The sequence below is a fragment of the Sarcophilus harrisii genome, chromosome 4 (assembly GCF_902635505.1).
Source record: "Sarcophilus harrisii chromosome 4, mSarHar1.11, whole genome shotgun sequence".
Taxonomy (NCBI): Eukaryota; Metazoa; Chordata; class Mammalia; order Dasyuromorphia; family Dasyuridae; genus Sarcophilus; species Sarcophilus harrisii.
In genome coordinates, this window is record NC_045429.1 from 303,032,323 (window position 1) to 303,045,036 (window position 12,714).

The 12,714-nt window shown below is 39.0% G+C and overlaps 1 protein-coding gene across 17 annotated transcripts in view; it reads right to left on the reverse strand.

Annotated features, from left to right (window-relative positions):
* RBFOX3 (RNA binding fox-1 homolog 3) overlaps window positions 1-12,714 on the reverse strand; it is a 942,623-nt gene that overhangs the window by 172,614 nt on the left and 757,295 nt on the right. The window lies entirely within an intron of this gene.

Sequence of the window (12,714 nt, forward strand, 5' to 3'; positions counted from 1 at the left end):
TGGTTGTTAAATATTTACCAGCACACTCTTGTATTGCTTTATAAACATTTCTTAAACTCATAAGGAATACTGTAGAAGGCTCAGGGGAAGTCATCACCAGACTGGAGAGCTGGTGACTACAGAATAACAATAATAATAATAGTAATAATAATAATCACCATAGTGATTTAACATTTACAAAATGCTTTACACTGATTAGTTCACTTGAACTTCACATCATCCCACCTTAGTTTTTTCATTCATAAAATGGAGATAATAGTACTTAAATTATCTACTTCATTGGATTATCTTGTAAACCTGAACTCTCTTAGAAATATGAATCATTATTGTAATTATTGAGATAGCACAATACAGCAGTAAGAGCTACTCTAGTCAGGTAAATGAGGTTCATATCCCAGCTCTGATACTTTTTATCTATATGACTACAGGTACTTAATCTGAATCTCAGTTTCCTTCATCTGCAAAAATGGAAATAGAAGCTTTAGAATTAGTAAGAGTTTAAAGTTTAAGGACAATCTATGTTATTGTTCAGTAATTTCAGTTGGGTCTGACTCTTTGTGACACCATTTGGAATTTTCTTGGCAAAAATACTGGAGTGGTTTGCCATTTCCTTTTCCAGTTCATATGACAAAAGAGCAACTGAGGAAGAGTTAAATGATTTGTCCAAAGTGACACATCTAATAAGTGTCTGAAGCCAGATGTGAACTCATGGAGTTGTCTTCTTGATTCCAAGTCTGGTGTTCTATCCATTGTGCCATTTAGCTGCACAATCCTGAATTAATTACTTAACTTTCAGAGTTCCCAAGAAACTCTCAAGTTATGGAGCAGATGGTGTATGTTGGTAGAGGAAAATTCTTCATTGGTAGTTCCTAATGTCCCAGAAATCACTAGTCCAGATCTTCCCCAAAAGTATCAACCTCATTGTTTGTGCTGCAAGGACTATATGAACTAATGTATGTATGGTATTTTGCAACCTTCAAAGAACTACTGTGTTGGTTGGTGTTATCCTCCGACTAAATGTAAGTTCCCTGAAGGAACTTCATTTATTTCTTTTGGTTTTATAGTCCATAGGACCAAGCACAGTGCCCCCCAAATGCAGCAGGCACTAAACAAATGCTTATTGAAATGAATCAAATACCTTACATTTTTTATGTTCATACTTTGGCTACAATAATTTGCCTACCAATATTGTTGGTTTTTTCATTTAGTCATATGAAATTGTAAGAATGATTTAGAACAGAGATTCTTAATCTGAAGTTTGACGTTTTGTTTTTTAAAAATATTTTTAAAATAATATTTTAATATTATCACTTTACTTTCTAATCCTATTTGTCTTATTTCATGCATTTAAAAACATTACTCTGAGAAGGGGTTCATAAGTTTTTCAAGGCTGCCAAAGATGTTCATGGGAGAAAAAAAATAGAACCCCTAGTCTAGAAGAAAAGTAACTAAGAGGACTTTGGAAATATATAGGGTTAAGGAGAGAAATGGAGAGTGCAAGGGAAAAGTGTAGACTTTAATTGGGATTATAATAGAGTCTCAGAGTACCACAGTATAAATAGGCTATATTTACATAGCTTTCCATCTTATGGAAGGTGATAGATGATAAGCACTCATCTTTGATCCAGAGTTTCCCAAACTAATTTTGTCAATGGACACATTTAAACTTGAAATATACTGATAGAATCCATAAATGCCAGTCTCCAAGTTGAAGAATATGGATATTTTCAAACAAAATATAAAGTAAGGGGCACTATCTATATGTCAGATATAATAAGAAGAGGTACAGTGTTATGAGTGATATAAGTTGGGAGAAAGAGTCTGTGGGGTGTGTGTGTGTGTGTGTGTGTGTGTGTGTAGATTTGCCAGAAGATATGAGAGGAGATAGTATCCTGTATCTCAAATGTGTTGCATGGTTGGGAACAACAATAGTGCATATACTTGCATGTCCATGTCATTAATAAGGTGGGGTGACTATGAATGTGAGGCACAGTACATGTGGTCAGACAGTGAGATATGGGATGGAGACTCTAAAAGAAGAAATACTTGAAGAATTTGTAGGAGAAATAATGTGAAGATAGATGATGATGCTTATGTGTTTATAGTGGGGAAAGAGGGAATGAGGCTGTAGTTTGGATTATTCCCACCTCAGCTTTCCAAATTAGAACATTGGCAGTAGGTAGGAACATTTTAGAGATGAGAAAGTAGAGGCCCAGAGAGGCTGAGTGATTTGTTCAGGTTACACAGGAATTCCACTTCAATATATATATATATATATATATATATATATTTTTAATAGATGGCTAGATAGTACTATGGATAGGGTACTAGACTTGGGATCAGGAAGTCCTGATTCTAGTCTCATATCTAGTTTCAAGCACTTATTAGCTGTGTGATCTTGAGTAAGCTACTTAATTTCTGCATACCTCAGTTTTTTCATCTGTAAAATGAGGATAATAATAGCATCCACTTCCTAGAGTTGTTAGGAAGATAAAAAGCCTTTGCAAAATTTAAAGTGTTATAATGCTAGGCATTATTATCATTAATCATTAAGTATTTAGTAGATACAAAGCACTGGGCTAGGTGCATAGAACATAAAGACAAACACAAAACAGCTCCTTTCTACAAGGGAAAAAGAGTTAATAATAACAATATAAGTAAATAAAGGGCACTAAAAAGAAAAGGTCTCATGTCAAAAATGAATTGTGTTTTAAGGGAAGCTGGGCATTCTTACAAGGTGGAGGTGAAGAGGGAGTGAATTCCAGGCACAATGGATCCCTTTATTCAAAGGCTTGGAATATAGCTCAAGATGGTAACAGTGTTAACTAGAATTTAGGTTTTCTGAACTCTTAGTCAGGTACTTTTCCTACTTTATCATGTGACCTAATGGGCATTAGTAAGGAGAGTTGCCCATATTTGGGAACATCTGCCCATTTGTCACTCCCTTTCTGCCTGAGCCAGTGCTGGCTTTTGGTAACAAAACTGGGTTGTTCCAGGACTGTTACTTAGCCACAAAGACAGTAGCTGGTAGGCAAAAAAGACAAAAGCAGGTTTAGTTCAAGGTCTCAAAGACTGTTTAGAGGAAAAAGAGAGATAAAGTATAAACACTGTTGGATCTGGACTAGATCTTACCAACAAAGGGGAGGAAACCTTGTCCTGGATCATTTTGTCTCAGCAGTGATAGGACTTGAATTTTCCCAGGCATATTTGCGGTAGCCTATGGGACAATTTGCCCTTTCTGGACAGGGAGTTCAAATGGCCCCCACCAGAAGCCATATCAGTAGCAAATACTTCTAGTAGCTGATTGGTCATCTGAACACCCATTAGCTTTCCTGACAGAGCCTCTGGATTCTTCTCCCAGACTGTTTCCCTTTCCAACTCTTGCTTCACTCTCCTTAATAGGTTATTGGTGCCAAGGATCACATTTCAGCTGGGTTGGTTACACAGAAGGCCTGGAGTAAATCCTGCTGATCTTGTGTAAACCCAATTTGTAATATATGCGCAGTGCCTGACAGGACTAAATAACCATTTGGGTGATTAGGCTGGTGAGGATCAGGTAGCTGAGCTGGATGGGACTCTGCAGAGCTGGGAAGTTCAAAAATTGACTGGGTAGGTTTGGAAGCTGTACTTGAGAGAGGAAGCTGCATAGAGAGAAAGAATAGGGAGAGAGACAGACAAAAAGTGACAGAAATTGATAAAAGGAAAGAGAAAAAAAAACAGAGGAAGAACAAAACAGAGTCAGGAAAAAACAGACAGGAAAATATAAAGAGATAGAGAAGGAAACAGAAAAACAGAAAGATGGAGGGAGAAAGAAGAGGAGGGAGAGAAATAGGTAGAAACAGAGGGAGAGACAGAAAGAGTGGAAATGACAGAGAAAGACTAAAACAGAAGATAGGCAGAAGAGAAAGTATGACAGAAAGAACAAGACAGAGAAGAGTGAGTAAAGAGAATGAGGGAGAGAAAGAAAGACAAAGGGAAACAGAGATAGGCAGAGAGAGAGAGAGAGAGAGGGAGAAATGTAAGAAGAGAGAGAAAGAAGGGAAGAAAGAGAAATGAGACCTGAGCTAGAAGGGACCTTAGCATTTTATAGGTGAGAGAACTGTGGTGTTATCTAAAGGAATGAAAAGCATTAGATGAGGTGAATTGCTGTAACTAATAAGAAAAGCCCAGAAGAAGAATACCATATGGAAAGCAATATGAAGAAAACATGAAGTATTACACAAGCCTGAGGGGAAATGGAAAGAGGAGATGAAAAAGAAAAAGAGAAAAGATGTAAAAAAGGGTAAAGAGAGAGAGGAAAGTAAGATTTTTAAAAAAGCTACTAGAAGACAAAGCAGAGAAAGAAGAAACAATAGATAAGTATAAATTACATATACTCCAAAAATTGTAAGAGCTTCTTGGATCTAGCTTCTCTGAGGAGAGGTCTGTCCTTTGGTCAACTTGTGGCGGGACTGTATTCCTTAGGGGGTATTCAGGTTGCACTAGGTGAGATGTAAAACAATCCAGGTATGGACTTGATGTGGGAAGGAGAGGAATAATGGCCCTGAATCATTTTTGCTTAGTAGCTGAAGGACTTGAATTCTCCCATTTCTCTCATTCCTTTTTGAACAGTAACAACCAGACCTTCTGGAACCAGCATGGATCTCTCCCACTTATAAATTCCACAAATCCTAACACCCTTTGGAATTCTCTACTTTCCTGCACCCGACCAAACCCTTTCCCGTAGCTAGAACCAATGCAACCCCAGTCCGAGAAGGATAGAGAGGCTGTGTTCAGAAGGCTCCGTTTAATAGAAGTGAAGATGCTAAAACTTGAAACCCACTGTAAGCCAATCTCCGAGATGGGAGTGATGGCCCTGGCAATCCTGGGCTATCTTTTCTCCTTTTTGATAATATCCCTATCCTTCTTGAGGGACTCTTTACAAGAGGTGAACCAGAAAAGTATTTTGGTTGTAATCCTGGTCATGTGTCTCCCCCAAGGGCAGACTGCTGTTTAAAAATTGCTTTAAGGCTCAGTATGCTTGCCCCACCAGTCTGGTCCTGCAGTGGGCACCCCACTGTGCCAGAGTAAAGTTTAAACTCTGTTGAGCATATTATTCACATCTCTGCAGTGTTATTTTTCCTTTGTCCTATAGCAACCTCTGAGGCAATTGAAGGGGTTGCTTGCCTGAAAGGATTGACGTGAAACTTGCCCCTCTCCCCTCTGCTTGGCCCTGCTACCCATGGTCCACAGGACATAGAAAGCAGCTGAAAGGATGCTATACTCAAGTGACTCCAGCCAAGAACTTGGATCTGGACAGACTAGGTCTGTCCTTTTCTTAATCCCTTCACTTCACAATATCTATCTAGCCATCCCAAAGCCTTATCTAAAAAAGGTTTCATTTACATTTAAAAAAATTTTAATAGCTTTTTATTTACAAGTTATAGGCATGGATAATTTTACAGCATTGACAATTGCCAAACCTTTTGTTCCAATTTCCCCCCTCCTTCCCCACCCCCTCCCCTAGATGGCAGGATGACCAATACATGTTAAATATATTAGAGTATAAATTAAATACAAAATAAGTATCCATGTCCAAACCATTATTTTGCTGTACATCATTTACATTTTTTAAAAAAGACTTCATTTCTTTATTTCTTTCCTTTTCTCTCTCTCTCTCTCTCTCTCTCTTTTTGGAAGTTCTTATGGCTAATTGCAAGTATTCTCTTCGACTTTCTAGAAAGGATGAAAGTTGGAGCTGACCGAGTAAAGATTTGACCTAAGGAACCTGGGAACTTCTGATCTGAAGCTTAACCTAATGTGTCAAAAAGATTCTGGCATCTCTAATAGAACATGAAAATCCTACAGGTGCCAAATGTGACAAATGCACAGGCTTAGCTATTATATTCTGCTACATGGAATTCCTGAAGTGCACTTATCAACCATGGTAGGTATTTGTGCCCACACATGCATGTGTGTGTGTGTGTGCGCACACTTTAAATCAACACCTGTCTATTCACACAAAGAGAATGAAAGCCCTTACTATACATGTAGAACTCTCTAGATCTGCATATAGATGCTTGTTTATACAAAAACATTACACTGGGGAAAATTCAACTATGAGAACACATACATTAATGCATATTCCCACAGAAGCACAGGATTACAGATTTAGAACTGGAAGAGACCTTAAATGTCATCTAGTCAACTCCTCATTTTATGGGTGATGGAACTCAGATACAGTTAGATGACTTGTTCAAAGTCACACAGTTAAGAAGTAGATAAGTCAGGTTTTAAATCCAGATCCCCTGATTCCCAAATCCAATATTCCTATTACTGAACCAAGCTGCTACTGAGTTTGAATGTAAAAGATTCCAGTGTTTCTCTTTGTCTCTCCTACGTGGGTTCAGTAGATGGTTTTCTCTTCTCTTTCTCATATGGAAACTCCTATAGCTTATACAGGTTCATTCTCTGTATAATCACGCTATTCAGATCCTGCTAAATATACATTGTATTGTACATGGTCTGGTCATAGGCACTGCATAGATAAATTTTGATTTGCTAAGAAAGAGAAGAGCATGTCCCCATAACCCATAAAGAACAGTTTTCTTAAAAAAACAAAAACAAAACAAAACAAAAAAAACACTTCAGTAACTCCATGTTTACTTTCCACCAGAGGAATTTCTGAAACATAGCAAGAGAAGGAAGGTCAAGTAGAGTGTATCAGGGAGTAAAAGAGAGTATAGGAGATAGGAGGAAGAGAGTTATGCATTATATTTTCATTTTTCATCTTTTTGTTTTCTGGACTCAGCTCATGACAACTTTAAGGAAGTCTTTTTTGATTCTCTCCCTCACTCTCTACCTCCATTTGTTAGTGTTCCCTCTCACTTCAATTCATTATATATTTAAGTGATGCAGTGGATAGAGTACAGAAAGACCCGAGTTTAAATCTGTTCTAACTGTGTGACCCTAAGCAAGTCACTTAACCTTTGCCTGAAATTAAGAGTCTTTCTCCCTGAGTTTTCCTTCCCATAAAATAAGGATAATAGTAATACCTACCTCTTGGGGTAGGTATTACTATTAAAGATACAACGAAACAATATTTGTAATAAAGTCTGTTGCAAACTTTAAAGAATTATATAAAGCACCAGATATTATTATATTACCAGAGTACATGTAGTATTCCTCTAGTGAGATGTAAACTCATTGAGGACAGGAACTATTTTCTGTTTTGTCTTTGTATCTTTAGGACAGAGCTTAGTGCCTTGTGCACAGCAGGTGATCAATAAATTTTATGGGATTGAAAGATTTAAATACACAAAAGTTCTCAATCTAATTTTGTTTTCTTTTGGAGATGGTCCAAAACACAGCTGAGGTATGAAAGATGTTAACTGTTTATCTTCTAAAATATTGTATTTATAGAGAAGAATTCAGGGTGAGGATAAGAGGATTTAGTTAGTGATATGTTTATCAAGAAGAATTGTTATAAGATGATTTTATCAACAAGATGACCCCATGGCCTGGAATCCAACCACAATATCAAATCTCACAGTGGGAGAGGCAAGAACCACCTACTTAGTTTTTCTCACCTGAGAAATTCTAGACAAATAACCTTCCTTATTCTATCTACTTGCCCAAACACATGATACATTTCTGAAAATGGTATAAAGTTGCCATTTCTATAGTAGTTGCTTTACTCCTTAAAGCATGTTAAATATTAGAGTGTTAGGGATAGAAGCAGGAGTAGGGTGTGAGTTGCCACATATAGAAATGTGGTCCTGGGACCATTATGAGGTATAGGTGTGGCAAGCATCAATTTGGGGAAATAAGCATAAATGCCCCAAAGCACATGAAGAGTTTAATGAACAGTGCTGAATATGCTACAGTAATTACTCCTTTTACAAATTCCCGTGATTAGCAGCTATGATGTCTTGGAACAAAAGGAGAACAGTGATTAATGAGAATAGAGTTTCCTAATAAACTCTCAAAATAGTGCTTGGAAATCCCTCTCTCTTTTTTTGAGCCTCCTTGCTCTATTCCCTCAGGAAAATTTGCTGTTACTAAAACCTCCAGGAAGCAAATAACTGATGATAATAGGACTAAAAAATCTGTTCTTCTATTGGACAATGCTAGTAATTAAAATGATAGTCTCATTTTATTTTTAAGCACTGTATTATACTTAAGTTAACCTTTTATCACACGGATGTAATTAAAAAAAACACAACAGAATTCATGACTATGATACTCTTCGTTAGGCATCAGAATATTATATAGATTACGGTCATGATACATCTGATAAAAATGTTTAATTGTAAGATGTCTTTATCTGAGTGTTAGTGTTAGTATTAGTGTCATGGCCTAAACTTTAAGCAGAATCATAATGGTGGGGGTGAGGCAATTGGAGCTTTTCCCCAGTATGTTAATTAAGAGGCCACTGACAGTTATATAGAAACAATATAGTTAAGTATAGGTTTATCAAGGATAGTTAAAATAGTGAACTCTTAGATGATGGACTAAGCTCTTTCCCATTCTAACCCAGTTTGTATCAGATGGTCTTCCCATCAGCAATCTCTGCCATAATGACCACCTGCCCCCACCCTGATCAACTGAGGACACGATTTGTACTGCTTGCCCTCCCACAAAAATTTCTAGTTATAGCTCTGATGTCCAAGGACAGCCTGAGAGTCTGGCTCCAGTGAGTCTCAGAGAGGAAAAGGAAAGACTTTCTCAGGAATGCCCAGGTTGCTCAAATTTCCAACAAGGTAACCGTGTCTTTCAGCTCTGAATTATTCTACAAATCTGTTATTTTCCCACCTAATTACTACTGCTTGTATGTGTGCACATATGCAGGATGTTTAAAGTGCTTTGTTTTCCCCTTTAGAGATTCTCCTTCCTATATACTTGATGTGGCTATAAGACTCTCTTGATATGATGTTATGGCTTAATAAATTAATTACAGTGAACATAAATCCCTTTTCATTGGTTTTCCTGCAATTCTCTATAATTTGCCTTCAAAGGCAGCCTTTTACACTGAACCACATAAAATAACTCTTTGCAAATATTGATGGTTTTCAGATAGAAAAGCCTATTCTTTTATAGTACATTGAGATTAAAGAAGAGTGTAGAACTTTTGTCTCCTGCATTTCACACTGAAGAATTCCAGAAGGTGGGAAGCAGCTCCATATAAGAAAATAATGGTCTTGAGTTAAGCATGGTGGTTATCCTCTGCACATGATTGGTTTGTAGAGAGCAACAACTGTCCTGAAATGGGGGATTCTGGCTGTTGGGACATGGTAAAGCAAAGACAGATACTGTCAAGGAGCTGATGTGAGTGAGGTACAAGATGCACACAGCTGCCTTTGATGAGCTATTCACAAATGACAGAGCCTACACTGCAGCTGTATTTTCCCTGGCATTTGGTTAATCAAAGTTTTGCAGACAGCTTCATTTGTGGCTGTCCCATGCAATGTTAATATGATGAAAAATACCAGCACCACTATCAAAAGAGGGGTAGGAAGGGGTGGACAGTCACAAAAAAGATATCCAATTAATTATGGAACAGTTTTTCTATCTGAGAGGACTTAGTCTAGTTCCCAGCAGGTTTGGGGTCCAGAGAAGAGCAGCATATGCTCCTTCTTAGAGCAGGAAAAGGTTAATGAGTTTTTAATGTAATGGAGAGAACAGTCCTGTTGGTTGAGGCTTTTCACCCCCAGGTTGAAAAAAATACTTTGTCTAAAAACCTTTGTCTATTCTGCTGCTGCATTTTAATGCACCACAAACTATGTTTCTGTCTTGCTTGAATTCACATCTTTCACTCTGCTCAATTGTTCTGTTTAGATTTAATATACAGCCTACATAAGAAACAAACATCCTCACTCGTGCACAAGTTTATGTAAAGAGCCTCCATCCAACCACCTACACCATAGATCTTACGGTAAGAAAAATCTCATTTTAAGAAGGAACAACTAGGGGAAGAATGATCACCTCTTCTTAATTTTTAGGTGCTTTCTACAAAGAATGCCTATAAGCTTAGTTCTCTTACAGGCCAAAGATAGGCAGAAGGAGACTGCGTTCTGGGAAGAACAGCTGAGGGTTTGCAAATACACCAGGATTCAAAAAAAAAAAAAAAAAAAAAAAGATGAGGAAATATACCTCCCTCTTTTATCTATTCAAAGATGGGGAACAAAGCATGGAATGTTGTTTATGCTGTCAAACATGGATTTGTCATAGAACAAGGAAGTTCAGAGATCACTTGGTTCAATCCTTCCATTTTACACATGAGAAAACTAAATCCCAGAAAGATGAAGTGACTTAATAGTATTAGAGGTAGTATTGCTGGTTCCAAATTCCGCAATCTTTCCTTTGAACCATGGTATTTTTTTTTTTCATGAGCTAGTTTTGTTTAACTGTTTTTCTTTGTTTCAGGGGAAAACTCATGGTACAGAGTTTGAGAAAAGGATTATACAGAAAATGACTAAAAATAAAAGGCATCATAAAAGCAAACAGGAACAAGAAAAAGTAATACTTAGATTGTACTGATTAATAAAAAAGAGAATGGACCTGTGGCTTCACTAATAGAGGATACTTCTACCAATGTTAAATTGGTGTCTTTTCTACAACTGACGAAAAGAGCTGTGTAGGGCATTGAAAATATAACAACTTTCTATTCACTATATCACAGTATCTCTCTGTCCCAATTAATGAAAATGGGGAACTTGGAAAAAATACCCTGAAGGAAACATTTCTCTTATAAATATTCTTCAGTAGCATAAAAAAGGTCACTTTTGACCCCTTGACCCATAATATGGAGTGGCTCTTTCTGTGTAGCTGTAGAGGGAAAAAGAAAGCATGGATGGAGCAGAACTTCTGTTTCCATTTGCACTTCATTGATCTGGATGGTGAATCAGTAGGTTGATGTGCTTTTCCCCTTCATGACCCTTCAGAAAACACTGAACTAATTATCATGTCCAGGATTTGAAACAGAAATCAGGAATTGGAAAGGTTGGCTTCCTCAGGATGGTATTGACTCATCATCACAGGACCTACTATGGGAGATGATGAATCCACAGATGAATTCATCTGTGTTCTGAGGGCTATAGAAAAACTTGTCCTAGAAGTCTTCTCACTTTTGTTCACTGCAGGAAGGGGAATGGGGGAGATCTCAGTAGCTACTGTGAAACTAGGTAGACACCTTTATCATATATAGTGAGATGCCCAGCATTAGCTAGAAGTAACAATAGATGATGTCTATCTTTCTAGTCTCGGGGAATAGTGGATTTAAATAAATAAACAGGGACTGGCTCATCTGTCTTCTCTATTATCCCATATTCACTGAAAAGAAGATCCCTATCTCTCATTAATTTTTCTTGGTGCACATAATCTTAAATTTGAGTCTATATCATACCTGGATGTGTTTGTGTGTGTATGGGGGGGGTGAGGGTTGGAGCTAATATAGGGGTACCTTTGGCCACAGTGAAGCGCTAGCTCTGTATCTATCTTGCCCCATTGCCCCTCCCTGTATGACTTACTGTGGTTTCCTCTTCTGTAGTTGTGTTGGTAAAGAAGAGCCACATGCAAGTAAGAGGAAGAGAAAAGCAAATACCAACCATTTCTTCACTTAAAGAAAGAGAAATGACAGGCACCTTTCCTTTTGCTTTTCCCCATCACATGTTGAAGGAAGATAAGAGGACTGAAATAGGATTTTCAATCCAGTCTATTAGAAGGCAGTTCCAAACCTTCAGTTCCAATCCAGAATACACTTTTTACCCCCTTTGTCTCAGTAGTTGACTGGGGTCCCAGATCCAGTCATAGGATATTCTTGTCTCTGGGAGGTTGAATGTACAGGGGATAACAACCTGGGTTGACAGGAAGGTATGGTGGCCTGGTTCCTTCCTTCTCCCTCCAAACCTTTTAAATTACAGCACTCAGCTAGATTCCCTACTCAGGGTTTCCTCCAAAGCCCCTCTGCAGGCCCATCCAGCAACTTTCTACTCCCGTAGACAGTGATGGCAATTGAAAGGCCAAAGATGAGGGTTGGGGTGATGGAAACCTTCAGGGCCAGAGTGGCGGGGTAGGTACAGAAAGGGAGCGGCCTTTGGATGGCTGGAATATCCGCAGCTCCTCTCTATTGGGGGTGTGGGGAAAGCCACTCAAGGAAAGATAACTTAGACATACCTCCCCATATCTACTGCAGGGTCTGGTCCCAAATTGGACACAAGGGCCACCTTCCTGCCTCTATATTGGAAGAAGGGAAAGAACAGCTAGAACTGCCTGGCAGAGCGGCCCAGAGCAGGAAGGAACTGGGTGGGTGGGTGGGGGGGAAGGAGATGGGGGGTTCCAGAATTCTTTCGAACCACTCACTCCTGGTCTTTGGGGAGTCTCCTCTCCTTCCCAAGTTCCCAAATAATTTTTAGAGGACAGATCCGCATCCCCCTAGCCTGAGCTCTCTCCAGACGCCGCAGTTTGCAAAGACTCTCGCCCCCGCGCCATTCCTTGCCCCTCCATCCAGACTCGGGGCTGGGCTCCTGATCCCCGCGAGGTCTTCTCCCACACCCCTACTACCCCAGCTACAGAGCCAGCGCCAGCGCGGAGCTTTCTGAGATCTGGTCTCCCAGATCCGCCCCCTCCAAGCCGCCGCCGGCGCTGCGATCTCCGCTGCAGCAAAGCTCGGGGCTCCCCCACACACGCCTCTCTTTCCCTCCTCGCCACCCCCGCACTCCCCGGGACTCATAGACA